The 15,649-nt window shown below is 37.7% G+C and overlaps 1 protein-coding gene across 1 annotated transcript in view; it reads left to right on the top strand.

Moving 5' to 3' along the window:
- ADGRV1 (adhesion G protein-coupled receptor V1) overlaps window positions 1–15,649 on the top strand; it is a gene marked incomplete at its 5' end in the record, with an annotated part of 472,861 nt that overhangs the window by 283,385 nt on the left and 173,827 nt on the right. The gene's annotated exons all lie outside the window — the stretch shown is intronic.

Genomic DNA, 15,649 nt, shown 5'->3' with positions numbered 1-15,649 from the left:
GTGTGTGTCTTTCGATCTGAAGTGAGTCTCTGGTAGGCAGCATGTGTCAGGGTCTTGTTTTCTTATCCATTCAGCCACCCTATGTTTTTTCATTGGCGCATTTAATCCTTTGTTGTTGTTGTTAATCCTTACCCAAGAATATTTTTCCATTGATATTCAGAGAGGGAGGGAAGAAGAGAGGGAAAGAGGCAGAGACAGAGAGAAAAACATCAATGTGAGAGAGAAACATTGATTCCTTATGTGCACAGACTGGGGATTGAACCTGCAACTCAGGTATATGTCCTAACCTGAAATCAAATCCTTCCTGGCCTAATGACCTCAGACAAATTGAAACGAAAATTTTCAACTGGAACATGCGGTATTCACCTGGGCAGGATAGTTTCCAGGATCTTTGTCTGTCAGAGTCGAGAATGAATCCACTGACGGAAGGTGGCATAGCAAAGGTGGAAATTTATTAAAGAACTGGAGGCCCGGTGCATGAAAATTCATGCACTCGGGTCAGGGGGTGGTCCCTCAGCCCAGCCTGCCCCCTCTCACAGTCCGGGAGCGTTCAGGGGCGGGAGGCAACCCGGTGATTAGGGGAAGGCAACACCCCCATCAAACCTCTGCTGCTGCCACTGCCGGCAGCGCAAGCCTGGGCTGGCCCTGGTTACCTGCGCCTCAGGCGGCCCTGGGTGGCTGGGCAGCCACCATCTGAGACTTGCCTGCACCTCGGGCCAGCCCTGGGTGGCTGGGCAGCCAACAGACGAGGCTTGCCTGTACCTCGGGCCAGCCCTGGGTGGCTGGGGGGCTGAGGGGACTGGAGGACTCTGGAGGCAGGCGCCCCGGCGGGGCTGAGGGGACTGGGCGCCACTATCTTGTGGCTGTGGGAGCTGCCATCTTTGAGGATGTGGCAGTCAGTTAGCATATTCCCTCCTTATTGGCTGTGGGCGCCACCATCTTTGAGGGTGGGGCAGTCAATTAGCATATTCCCTTATTGGCTGTGGATACCGCCATCTTCGAGGGCGGGACAGTCAATTAGCATATTCCCTTCCTACTTATTGGCTGTGGGCACCACCATCTTTGCGATGGCATGCGGGTCAATTAGCATATTCCCTCTTTATTAGATAGGACAAGTACAGACTCCCACGTGGGGGGGGGGGGAAAGAATCCCACCGAGTCTTGGTTTCCACAGTTTATAAAGTCTGTAGATCTTTGTGCCTTGATATCCCCTCTGATTGGTCACTATTTCCTTGGTTACTATAGTAACTCCTGAGCTCAAAGATAGAACTGCACATGGGACATGTGAGGTTTTTCCTCCGCTCCTTTCTTATTGTTTTCTTGAATGAGGGGTTTCCTTCCTTTTATTCTATAAATATAGACCTTTTGCTGTTCCCAGCTCCCTCATTCTACGGAAATGTACCTGTTTCAGCTTTTCAGCTCCCCTATTCTATGGAAATATACCTTCTGCTGCTCTGCAGCCCTGTGCTTCTTCCATGGTCTCCTTAATTTCTAAAATTTCCTAAACCTGTCTTTTTCACCCCTAAAAATTCCTGTTTCAAAATCATACAGCTTCTTGAATCTGACAAGCTCTTCTCTATTCTGGGACTGTGGAACATCCTGTGTTTCCTTGGCCTACAAAACCTCTCTTCTCACATTTACCTGACTATCATTTTCAGAGGTCTCCCATGACCTTCCCATTTAATGTGGAGCCTGTATTTCCTAGGGCTGCTGTAACAAAGCACTACACCTGGGCACCTTAAAAATTTAGAAATGTATTCTTTCACAGTTCTGGAGGCTAGGTGTCTGAATTAAGGTGTGAGAGGGGCCATGATCCCTCTAAAGGCTCAGAACCCTTCCTAGTCTCTCCATAGTTTTTGGTGGTTGCCCACAATCCTTGGTGATCCTAGGCTTTCTGAGGCATTACTCCAATCTCTGCCTCTTCCATCATCACATGACTCTCTTTCTTGTATGTATGTGTATGTTTCTCCACATGGCCTTCTTATAAGGGTAACCATCATTCTATTTAGGGACCACCCTACACCAGTATGACCATATCTAAACTAATTACATCTGCACAAATCCTATTTCCAAATAAAGTCAAATTCTGAGATTCTAGGTGGACATGAATTCTGGGGTGATAATATTCAAAGCAGTACAAGTCTCTTATTGAATTCTCTCCTTCTTTGTACTGACCATATTTGTAGTTGTCTAATGATTTGTTGGTTTACCTTCCTGACATGAAAATCCTATAAAGCAAGCTGCAGTTTGATGGCAATACTGATAAATCTGTGTTGTCATTATTAAAGTAGGAATTTTCTCTTAAGATTAAGGTTGAGCCCATCCGGTGTGGCTCAGTGATTGAGCATCGACCTATGAATCAGGAGGTCATGGTTCAATTCCTGGTCAGGGCACATGCTCAGGTTTCAGGCTCTGTCCTCAGTAAAGGGCATGCAAGAGGTAGCCAATCAATGATTCTCTCTCATCATGTTTCTCTCTCTCTCTCTCTCTCTCTTCTCTAAAATCAATAAAAATATATTTTTTAAAAAATATTGAGGTTGATATTTCTACACAGACTTAAAATTAATGAAGATTTTCTATGGATATCCCAAACTCCATTATACCAAGATTGATATTTGCCAGTCTACATTGAACCTTTAAAAATGACTCCTGTTTTTAGTGCTGGCTGTCTTTACTGCCCAGATAGTGCTTTCATTTCTGCTGCCCCCACGTCCACCTCCATCTGTTTTCTCTCTGCCATTCTTTCAGTTTTGGCCACTTCTCCAGTCTTCACTGTAGCTCAAAACAGCTGACTGTTTATAGACATCAGGAGGCAGTTGGCATGCTCTTTTCCTTCTGATCAGACAGTCATGAGCTACCATTTACTATCTCTAAGCCCTTTTATTTCCATTGAAACTTTCTGTTCAAGGTTGGTACATTTGTGTTAAGTTTCATTTGCGATTGAAGTGGGGCCATGAGAAAGGTTGGGGTGTGTTTGAATGGTGGGTACTTTGAAGTTTGGAGCATTCTGGACACTTGAAGTTGCCAGAGGCTGATCTGTAGATATACAACATATGTAATATGATCAAAGTACAATTCAGCTTCCACAAGTTCTTGTCTTATCCCAAAGAGTATTTTATGACCCACATTTTCTCCTTTGGGACATGAACTCAGTTAGCTGCCTGTGTAGATAATAATAGGAAACTACCAAATTATCCCCTCAAATTTCTACCATTTTGATACAGGAGTGAGCTTTTATGCAGATCTTAACCTGTTGATTGGCCCTGTTTTCTTTTACATAGCCCTCTTTTATTTTATTTCTTATATCCTACTGAATTACCTATAGTGTGAATTTTTCATTTTTAAAACAAAATAGAGGCATTTGATTTTCTGTTGATTACTATTGTTACCCATTTTATCAGTTCAAGAATATAAATTTTTGTATTAGCATAAAATATATTTAAAAGCAGTTTAGTAAAACTTATTCGTTGAAAAAAAATAGTTTTAATCATTTGTGAAAGTCACCAGCTTTGAGAAGTAATCTGTAACACTGGTGTTAACAGAAATAGTCTTGAAAGCCATGTGGCAAATCTCAATTCTGTCTCCACATTCAAAGAACTAATGGCAGCCCTTGCCTGAATTCAGCACTTTTCATGAAACAGTATAAAGGCATCAGGCAATAGCAAAAAGAGAATTGAGTTAGGGGTCAGATAAGCCTAACCCAAGTCTGTTAGTTGTAAGACCTCTGGGTTTCTGTTTCCTTAGCTATCACACAGGGATAATAATCTTAAAGGGCTGTTTTAAAAATTAAAATGAAATAACCTATCTACAGAAACCGCAGAAAACCTACCACACCTTACGAACTCAATAAATGTTAATTACTTACCTCCTCATTTGGGTCAAAACATTGTCCAATATACCCACAATACTTAATATTTTAGGACAGTTCTAGCATTCATATGCCCACTTCTACAATTCCATGAATACTGGATCATCTTGGAGGATCTAGTTTATTTTTAACACAATTAGTTTTTGGTTTTGTTTTAATGGACCTTCTCAGATAATGAAGACTCTTGACAATTCATAAACATCCTCATGTTTCCACTTCAACAACAAAATTAAAACATTTCAAAATGATCAAAATTGAGAAACTGTGATGTCATTTATATCACAGAATCCTCTATTTCTTTAAATAGAATTTTATTGACTTCTCATTTATTTCCCAGTTGAAAATAAATGTAGTCTTCAGTTGCTAGTTGTTTATCAACCTATCCAGTTTCATGCAAATAATTATACCTATCTGAACAAATTACCCATGCTTACTTTGTGACCGATACTTAAAATAAAAATTTACACTTATTAATATTTTTAATCTTCACAACAACCCTATGAGCTATCAGGGGTGGGCAAACTTTTTGACTCGAGGGCCACAATGGGTTCTTAAACTGAACCAGAGGGCCGGAACAAAAGCATGGATGGAGTGTTTGTGTGAACTAATATAAATTCAAAGTAAAGGAGCGGAGGGGAGAGCAAGAGAACCGGATAGAACAGCCGGATCCAGCCCGCAGGCCGTAGTTTGCCCACGGCTGATATGTCTATCATCTTTATTTGAGACAAGATAAAAGGCACAGAAAAGTAATTTTCCAATATTCAGACAACTAATTAAGAATAAAGCCAAAATGTAAATTAAGCATTTTGGCTCAGAGCTCAAGCTCTTCATCACTAGTCCATATTATTATTTTTGTTTATTTCATGAGGTGTCTGGGGTATTTGAAAAGTTGAGTCTCTCAGGGCCTTTTATTTTCAGATATTAAATACCTTTGGCAGGCCCTGGCCAGGAAGCTCAGTTGATTTGAGTGTCATCCCCATATGCTAAGGTGGTGGATTCGATCTCTGGTCAGGGTACATACAAGAATCAATCAATGAATGCATAAACAAGTGAGCAACAAATCAATGTTTCTCTCTCGCTCGCTCTCTAAAATCAATTAAAAAAATACAGATTCTTATGACAACTCTGAGATAAAATCTGCATTTGTAGCCTGAGTTTCTTCCAAAGATCTTATGAAATAGTAAAATACGCTAGCCCAAATTCTACAATTCTGGCACTTTCCTTTATTTCATTATGCAATGAGCTTTGCTTATAGTGTCCAGAGCACAGCCTCATTGGATGAGTGGTACAGTGCAGAAATTTAGGCACACCCATGTGCTCTTTTGATTTGAATAAAATGTCTGTTGTCAATTTTATTTTCATCATAGATTTATAATGTATGATAAAAGAACTCAGCTTGCTCATATTATACTGAGCTTCTAATTAGATTATATAAACTGCCATACCTCAAATAGCCTCCACTCTGGATTCTGGGTGCCCAGCTCCTTCCAGAGAGTCGCATGCTCTGTATGTATGTCCCTCATCAGAATTGATTCAATCATGCCATTTTTCAGATATCCTGTTGTTGCTCTCAACCTTTGCTACCAGGGAATCCAATGACCTCTGTGAAATTACAGATACAGTCAGTGCAACTTGCCCTGCTGTTAATAACAATTTAAGTGAAAAGTTTAAAGAGTTGCATAAATAAAAAATTTAGCTATTTGATTGGATTTGAAGTAAAGATATGATTTGAAACTAATTAGCCATGAAAATACTAGTAATGTGTACTTTTCCTTTATAATAGTTGTAACATAATTTTCTTGAATAGTTCTAAAAGGGGAAATGGGCAGCCTTCGTGGGTTTGGCTCAGTGGATAGCGGGTCGGCCTGTGGACTGAAGGGTCCCCGGTTCTATTCCAGTCAAGGGCACATGCCTGGGTTGCAGGCTCAATCCCCAGAAGGGGGCATGCAGGAGGCAGCCAATCAATGATTCTCTCTCATCATTGATGTTTCTAACTATCTCTCCCTCTCCCTTCCTCTCTGAAATCAATAAAAAAGTTTAAAAAATAAATAAATAAAAATAAAATAAAAGGGGAACTGTGCAAAGAATAACATAACAGAGAAAGAGTATGGTAATGGTTGTAGGAAATTTACTGCATTTTTTATTTGTTAAAAATCTAGATAAAAGATAAAAGCTTCTTCTTAAAGCCATAGAAATGTGTTTAATTTTTAAAATGTCAATAAAGTTTTGGCTATGTTCATTTAATTTTCACTCTGCCAAAAGAGTGTTCAAATAATTATCAATAGTAATTAAAATGTACTTTTTATATTTTAACAAATAGTGAGGTAAGTTTTAGGCTGAGGTTAATTTTTAATAACAGAGTGTATCAGGTATCTGTGTATTACGTAAAACATAGGGCTTCTTTTCTAAACTTTGCAAAAGTTTTATTAAACCTGTTTTCTCCTATAAAATGAAGGCATCAATCTGTAAATTGCATGGGTTATTTAGGGATAAGATGAAATAGTATTCTGTAGGGCATTTAGCATGATACCTGGCACATAATAGCCATTCATTAAATGGTAATTATTATTATTATTACTGATAAAAATAAGTTAACACCTCTTTGGCTATGTACCAGATGCAAAGTACCAGTCTTTGTGTATAGATCTGTTTTTCAGAGAGGAAATTACTGTTTAAAAACATTTGGTGGGGGGAGTAATTTCTACTATTATCTTTTATAAGACCTTTTAAATTGTCTTTTATCTGTGGGTATCCGATATACAAAGCAATCTACTTTACCAAAAATGAGCTAGAATAAAAATTGAGATGTGTATTGACATGAGGTTTAGGTTTCTTTTAAGTGATAATTGACAACTTTTGATTGATGTCTTTTAAGTGACATGCTAAAACAAATAATATGTGTGCATATGTAATCTAAGTGGACACTCCCAATCTCCACCTGCTTCTGACTCTGATTAATAGCTACTGATTTAATTAATGGTATATGTTTATATATTTTAGTTGTTAGATGTAGTGAGATAGTAACATGCATAATGTTCTGACAGTAACATATAGCATAAGTAGGAGATATGTGCCCTGTGTTACAACAGCGGGCACAAGGATGCAACAAGAACAGGGCATTTACAGAATGTGTCTTTGAGAACTGTAAATATGTCGATTTTGTACTGTATTTTTACTATGGCAACTATAAAAATGTAATAATGATAAAAACCTGTTTAGACTGGTTTCTAACATTCAGTAGTTGCCAAAAACTATTGCCTGAAGCCCTAACACAGCTCCCTGCCATACCTAAGACATTCAGAGGTATATTTAGTTTAGCAATTAGGGGTCTTTGGTTTCATAAATTAAATAATAGCCGAAGGAAGTATAAACTACAGGGAGTTGGGATTTGTTTAAGATGAATGAAAGAGAGAGGGGGGGGGCAAGGAGGGAGGGAGGAAGAAAAGAAGAGAGAGAGAGAAAAAAGAAATGAACAGAACATATTTATTTATATTCCTTGATATGAAGACCATAGGAGGGCTATCCAAAAATATTTAAAGTCTTCTAACCAATGGTGAGGTTGGGGGGAGGATAGCTGTGTGAACTTTGTGAAAAGAGTTATAATGTTTAGTAAGATGTTTTTAATAATAGTTTAATAATTTTGAAAATTAAGATTTGGTATTTACAGAATATACCTGACACTTAAACATTCTTTTAAGGGATAGGATAAAAATACCAGTGAAAAAGATGCTAGCCCAGAAAAAGAAAAGTGGTGAACATATTATGTGATTGCAAAGTAATGAAGAAAAGATACAGTAAATTAAGTATGGCATTATTACAAGGGACTTGTTTGTAGGAACATGCTCTAAGCAATATCTAGTGAGCAGAGTTAAGTAGAAAAAAACTGATAGCCTTTCCTTAGATTTACTTTTTTATTTCTGGCTTCTACTCTATTGCATAAGGAATTACAGATGATCACTAAGTTGTATTGATGTTTTATGTGTAATTCTTTGTCAAAGGTCTTCAGATAATTTTAAGTGATTCTTAAAGTAATTTTAAAAGTTGCATAGCTAATGCTGATAAAGGTTAAGTCTCACCACAGAATGTGTTAGTGTCATGGAAATGTCATTACACTTGTGAATACCATGATCATCGACCATGACACAGTGGTCTGTGCATCAGCAGCTTTTGAAGGTGTCTTTGTCTTTAGCATCAGCTTAATGTTATACACTATTTTCTGTTGAAAGGGATTTTGCATACGTAAATGATGTATATGTAGCAGAAATATTTAGAGCTCAGCGTATTGTGATTTTTTTAGTAACTTAAAATAGTTTGCTTTTATCATTGGAACTTATGTTTAAAATAACTTATTAGCTGATTTTGAAAGAAGAGGGTATAAAACTTTCCATGGTCAAGAGAAGCTAAGTGGATTAGAAAATGTTAGCTATAAATATTTACAAAATACTGTTTATGTATCATTTAGATACAAGTGCATTTTAATTCAGGACAGAGCACCAAAATAATAGTAACTATTTTGATTAAAGAAAAATATAGAACACTAATAACAAGGTTCAAACGGTATTACATATCTTCTACATTCTGCGTCAAGCCAAGGTGAAATAACAAGAACCAGGTTTACCCTCCACTTTGAAACAAATGAAAATGGAAAAATGTATACAACAACAATTTTCAATAGACTGGACATCAGGCAGTGAAGGACAGGGATCCTTGAGGTATGGGAAACAAACAAGATGAGCTTAACAATTGCCCTGGAATACTGCCTCATAAGCTTTTTCCAGGTGCTGGCACAAGGAGGAAGAATGTAGGTGGAGCCCAGCAGGCTAACAGAATTGAGGAGACAAGGTGAGAGTCTGAGAAAACCAAGCCGGCTAGATTTTGTAGGACAGAGTACTGGAAAGAGAAAACTCCAGAGGGCTCTCAGTATTCAGCTGAGTGCTGATTGGTCCGTGTGCTTTTAGGAAAGTACTCCAGGCCAGAGAAAGAATCACCCAAAAGCATAAAAGAATACAATGCCAGGTGCTTACATAGGGCCAATAATACTGTCTGTCCCCATTAGTTAGACCGAAAAATCTCAAGAATCACCAGCAAGAAAGAACTTTCCTCAGTACTAGGGAATAATTGGCCTGAGCACTATAGTTCTGCCTAATAAATCTTAGCAGCAAGAATTAAAAAGATCAAACTGCTTCCAAGGGCATCCTAAAAAGCTCAGAAATATTTATATGAATACAAATATCCAACACCCAAGGAAGTAAAATCAAAATGTCTGATATTAAAAAATTATACGACAAAAGGCAAAAAGTAAGAAAATTTGGCATCAATAGAAGAGGACATCAATAAATCAACTAATACTGAACTTTTACAGATGTTAGAACTGGCAGACGAGGACACTAATACATTTATTATATCTGAATTCCATGTGTTCAAACAGTTAAGTAGAATCATGGAAATTATTAAAATGCACTAAATCAAATTTTTAGAAATCATAGCTATAATTCGTGAGATGAAAAATACACTGGATGGGATTAATAGCAGATTAGAAATAGCAGAAGAAAAAATAAGAAATGTGAAAATACAGCAATATAAATTATTTAAAATGAAAATCAAAGGTGTTGGCATGGCTGGTTTCATTTTGAGGTCTCGATCCTTGCTTTGTATATGTCTGTCTTCTCCCTTTGTCTTCACTTGGTCTTTCTACTGTGTGGGTGCATATTTCTATCCAAAATTTCCTTTTCTTATAAGAACACTGGTCATATAAAGACCTCATTGTAACTTACTAGTAATTACCTCTCTAATGCGCTATTTTTTCAAATACAATTACATTCTGAGGTACTAGAAATTAGAATTTCAACATATGAATTTTGGGGGGACACAGTTAGTTCATAAAAATACTTAATAGGAAAAATCTAAATGTTTTTCCCTAAGATCAGAAACAAGGCAAGGGTGTTCATTTTCACTACCTCTTTTCAATATTGTGCATGTGTATATACTATGTCTACATCTATCTACCTCTATCTATCTACCTACCTATTGGGGGGATCGGGCCTAAGCCGGCAGTCAGACATCCCTCTCACAGTCCAGGACCCCTCGCTCCTTATGGCCCACCTGCAGCGGAGGCAGGAGAGGCTCCTGCCACCGCCACTGCGCTGGCCAGCTGTGAGCTGGCTGAGCAGCACTCCCCTTGTGGGAGAGCACTGAACACCAGGGAGCAGCTCCTGCATTGAGCAGCTGACCCCTGGTGGTCATTGCAGGTCATAGCAACTGATCATTTTGCCATTCGGTCGATTTGCATATTAGCCTTTTATTATATAGGATAAGTAAAAGATCCTTTATTCAGAGATGGCATGATCCTTTATGTAGAAAATAAATGTTTTCTACAAAAGACCTACTCAAACTATTAAGTGTGTTTTGTAAGTGTGCAGAATACAAGAGCAATATCCAAAAATCAATTGTATTTCTATATGCTTGCAATGAACAATCAAAAGTTAAAATTTAATGAAATATCAGTTATAATAACAGTGAAAATATAAATACTTACGTATATATTTTTTTAGTATCTGAAAGACTTATACATGGACAACTACAAAACACACCTAAGAGAAATAGGGGGGAAAAACCTAAATGGAAAAGTAAACTGCATTCATGAGATAGATATGAGTCAATATGTCAATTCTCCTTAGACTGGAATTCAACACTGTCCCAGAAAAAAACCCAGCAAGCTTTTTTTTTTTCAGTGTAGAAATCAACTGCTTGATTCTAAAATTCATATGAAAATGTCAATGACTTGAAGTAATCAAATCAACTTTGAAAAAGAACAATGAATTTGAGTCTAACACTACCTGTTTTCAAGAATTATGGCTACAATAATCAAGATGATGTGGTATTATATAAACACATTCAGTGAAACTGATTAGAGAGTCCACAAATTGATCCCCATATATGTAGGCAAATACAATATATGTAATTATAGGTAATTCATTAGAGAAAGGATGGTCTTTCCAATTGAAAAGATATTAGAAAAATTGGATATTCACATGCAAAAGAAAAAAAAAGCTTTGGACCATAGTTTCATCATATTCAGAATAACTAAAAATCAATCAAAAACCTTATTTTTAAACCTGAAACTATAAAACTTCTAGAAAAATATGTCAATTTGGATTAGGCAAAATTGTCTTAGATATGATTCCAAAAGTATAATCTATAAGAGGTCAAAAAAGTATAATCCAACCCAATTGGTTTTCATCGATGTTAAGAAACTGTTGTTCTTCAAAGACTCTGTTAAGAGAATTAGGCCCTGGCAGGGTAACTCAGTTGGTTAGAGTGTCATCCCAAATACCAAGATTGTGGGTTCAAGCCTCGGTCAGGGCGCATATTAGCATCAACCAGTGAATGTATAATAGTGGAACAACAAATTGATATTTCTGTTTCCCCCTTTCTCTCTCCCTATCTCTCTTTCTCTCTCAAAAAAAAAAGTCAAATAAATTAAAAACAAAATTTTAAAAGAAAGAGAATTAGAATACAAGCCACAGCTGGAAAAAATTGCTTGCAAATCAAATATCTGTTGAAAAACTTGTATGATGAATGTAAAACAAACTCATCAAATTCATCATTGGGCTGAAATGTAAAACAACCCAATTTTAAAAGTGAGCAAAAGATTTAAAAGGGCATTTCTTCAAAGAAGAGATATGGATTGCAAATAAGCACATGAAAAAATTGTCAACATCATTACTGATTAGGTAAATGTAAATTAAAACCGCCATAAGGAACTACTGTGTACTTATTAGGCAGGTTAAAATCTTAAGAACTAACTCACCATGGCTCACTTCTTCTACCTCTGTAACTTTCCAAATAAACTTTTGGTTGTTAAGAAAACAAAAACTAACTCACCATAACAAGTTTTAGTGAGAATGTGGAGCAACTGGACACTCATGCATTACTGGTGAGACTGTAAAATGTTATAAACATTATTTTGGAAAATAATTTATCCATTTTTAAAAATAAATGCATACCATATGATCCAGCCATTCCTCTCCTAGATATTTACTCAGTATAAATGAAAGCATATGTGCATACAAAGACTTGTATATTCATGACAGTTTTATTTGTAAAAGTAAAAAATCGGAAACAGCTCAAATATCCATCAACAGGTGAAAGGATACCTAATTGGAATACTACTCAACAATAAAAAGAGAATGAACTAGTGACACGTTATTTTGGATGACTCTCAAAATAATGATGCCGAGTGAAATACACTAGAGAAAAAAGAATTCATATGATTCCAATTACATAAAATTCTAGTAAATGCAAACTTATGTGTAGTGGTAGAAAACAGGTTGCTTGGGGATATGAGAAGCAGTGGTGCTGGGAGGTATTACAAAGATCATGAGGAAACTTTAGGGATGATGTTTGTGTTAATTATCTTGATTGTGATGATGGTTTCACAGGTGTATATATGAATCAAAGCTTATTAGATCATATGTTTTATGTGCTGTATACTGTCTGTTAATCATACTTCAATAAAGCTGATTTTTAATGTATCTTTATTGTTGAAAGTATTACAGATGTCCCCTCTTTTTCATTTTTTAAATATAATTTATTGATTTTTTACAGAGAGGAAGGGAGAGGTATAGAGAGTCAGAAACATTGATGAGAGAGAAACTTCGATCAGCTGCCTCCTGCACACCCCCTACTGGGGATGTGCCCGCAACCAGGGTACATGCCCTTGACCAGAATTGAACCTGGGACCTTTCAGTTCACAGGCCGATGCTCTATCCACTGAGCCAAACCGGTTAGGACTAGATGTCCCCTCTTTTTCCCCATTAACCTCCTCACCCCACTCCTGCCCCTTCTACAGGCCTTCACCAAACTATTGTCTGTATCCAGGGGTTATGCATATATGCATATAAGTTCTTTGAGCTGTTTTAAACAACCCTATGCTTAAATCCATGATAGGGTCTATATGGGATAGTCAATGTTTGCTATGTTTTCTTTTTTTTTTTTTTAATGTATCTCAATAGTTATAATAGAGAATAAGATCAAATTGTTGCCTTTAAGGAGTTGACAGTTTTCCACAAAATTATGGCTGATTTTATCTAAGAATTGGGGAGATTAAGGTTTATAGGAAAACCAATCCTTAGGTTAATAAAATCCTTTTTTAAAAATTCAGAGGAGGAAAGGGTTGTTTATGGTTGAAAGAAATAGCCATATATTTATGATAGAGTTGACATTTCAAGTATGCCTTGAAAAATGGACATGATTTCAACAGGAAGATGAGCAACCAATTCTGGCTAGAAAAAAAAGAAAGAAGAGAACAAAGCAGAGTTGAGAGATGATGGAACATGTTTTAGGGAATAGCAATGGAGTTAAAGCATTTCTGTTTCCTCTTTGGATATTTCTTGACTTCACAAGCAGGATTAGTCAATCTTGACTCTGTTTTCTGACTATTTAATCCATATCTGTCACATTGTATTGCATCATATGTGTCTCTGGCTTTATCCTTGGGCACTCTCCTTTTAGAAAGGACAACATTTGGCTCATTATAAATGTTCAATAGTAAGTGCTATGCCACTTTTAAAAAATAGGAATGTCTGGTAATCTATTATGATTAGAGTAGGCAGGTGGAATTTGAACTGGTCCTATAAAAACAGAAGGTTTTGGATAAGATGGAGAGCACATCATAGGCAGAGGAGTGAAAATGCCCATAGTAAAATGTGTGGGGTGGAGCAAGGGGAGTATATATTAAGGGCTACTGACAATTGAATTAGACCCTAAGAATGGAATTCAGGGTGTTAAAACTGTATTCTGAAAACACAATTTTAAATAATAACCTATACTAATTTGATTCAAATAAAAAGTATTGAAAAGAACAATAATTATTTAAATTATATGTCACATAAATAATTTCATAAGATGCTTAAAACTAGGGATATTCTATTACAACTTGGATTTCATTATTATTTTAAACTAGAGGCCTGGTGCACGGATTCGTGCACGGGTGGGGTCCCTCAGCCTGGCCTGCGTCCTCTTGCAATCCGGAACCCCTCGGGGCGATGTAGCAGTACCAAAGTGGCAGGTGGCTGGGGAGGAGCCCCAGCCGGAGCCGCGTGCAGCTTTGCTGCCTCTCATCCTGGCCCCGCTGTGCCTGCTGCCGCCGCTGCGAGCACTGCCACGGGGGCAGGAGAGGCTCCTGCCACTGCAGCTATGCTCGTCAGCTGTGAGCCCCGCTTCTGGCTGAGCAGCGCTCCCACTGTGAGAGTGCACTGACCACCAGGGGACAGCTCCTGCATTGAACGTCTGCCCTGTGGTGGTCAGTGTGTGTCATAGCGACCGGTCAGCTGGTCGTTCAGGTCGTTCAAGTCGTTTGGTCATAATGGTCGCTTAGGCTTTTATATATATAGACTAGAGGCCCATTGCAGGAAGATTCCTGTAAGAATAGGGCTTCCTGCGGCCGTCTCCACCGCCCCGCCTGCTTCCCTTCCTTCTCCGCTGCCCCGCTTGCTTCTCTACAGCTTTGCTCCCTTCTGCTGCACTTGGCAGTCTTCGCTCTGCACCTGGATATGCAAATTAACCACCATCTTGGTTGGGTTAATTTGCATACTTGCTCCTGATTGGCTGGTGGACGTGGCTTGTGGGCATAGTGGAGGTACGGTCAATTTGCATGTTTCTCTTTTATTAGATAGGATAGCAAACTGTTCAGGTTATTTAGAACAAAACTATCAAGTAACTTCAGCACAATCCATATTTTAGAATCTGAATGAGAGAAACTAAATTTATTGTAGGTACACTTTTAAAGATTTTATGGAAACAGATGCCACTTTGCAAAAAGAAAACATAAAACAATACAATTATTTCTTTGGGGGGAGGGAGGTGTGCTGAATCTCACAGTTCTGTGCTTCCAAGGTCTTTTAAGGCATGGTCTTGGTGCTTTGCTTTAGTGAATGTGTTCAATGAATACATGTGGAATTTAGGAGGGTTAAACTTATGACCTAAAATGTGTTACAACTCAGAAGTTAGATGCTAAAATTGAGGAAAATCTAAACATGTTTTTATAATAATCTCTAATCATTCAAAAGCTATTTGTGGTATGATCTGGAAAGGCAAATTTGTTTATTTTATTTTTTCAGGGAACTCATTTGGACATGATAAGTAAGCAAATTATAGAGCATCTCAGATGGTGATAAATTCTATTTTCAAAAAAGAAAATAAAAGTAGGGGTGGGGGAATCACATGTGTTAGAAGGAAAGACAGAGTAATTTTAAATAGTGTGGTCAAGAGAGGTCTGGCCGAAACCGGTTTGGCTCAGTGGATAGGGCGTCGGCCTGCAGACTGAAGGGTCCCAGGTTCGATTCTGGTCAAGGGCACGTACCTTGGTTGCAGGCACATCCCCAGTAGGAGGTGTGCAGGAGGCAGCTGATCGATGTTTCTCTCTCATCGATGTTTCTAACTCTCTATCCCTCTCTCTCTCTTCCTCTCTGTAAAAAATCAATAAAATATATTTAAAAAAAAAAAAAAAAAAAAAAGAGAGGTCTGGTTGCGAAGGTCACTTTTGAACAAAGGCTTGAGGGCAGTTGAAATAAAATCCCCAGGATTAGAGTAATCATAGCATTAGAAATTTTAATTTGCCCATTTTGTTATGTATGTTACTTCTCAGCAAGAGGATGCCGGTGAGGGGTAAAGTCAGCTTTTGCTTCTTTCTGTTCTTTCCCATTAGTTTTGACTTAACAAGGAATGGTATTTCTGCTCTGTTTGCTCTTTTATACTTACCTAAAACACATGTATTTCATG

Source organism: Plecotus auritus, assembly GCF_963455305.1.
Source record: "Plecotus auritus genome assembly, chromosome: 7".
Classification (NCBI taxonomy): domain Eukaryota; kingdom Metazoa; phylum Chordata; class Mammalia; order Chiroptera; family Vespertilionidae; genus Plecotus; species Plecotus auritus.
Note: the sequence above shows the minus strand (reverse complement) of the source record. Positions and strands in the feature narration are given on the sequence as shown.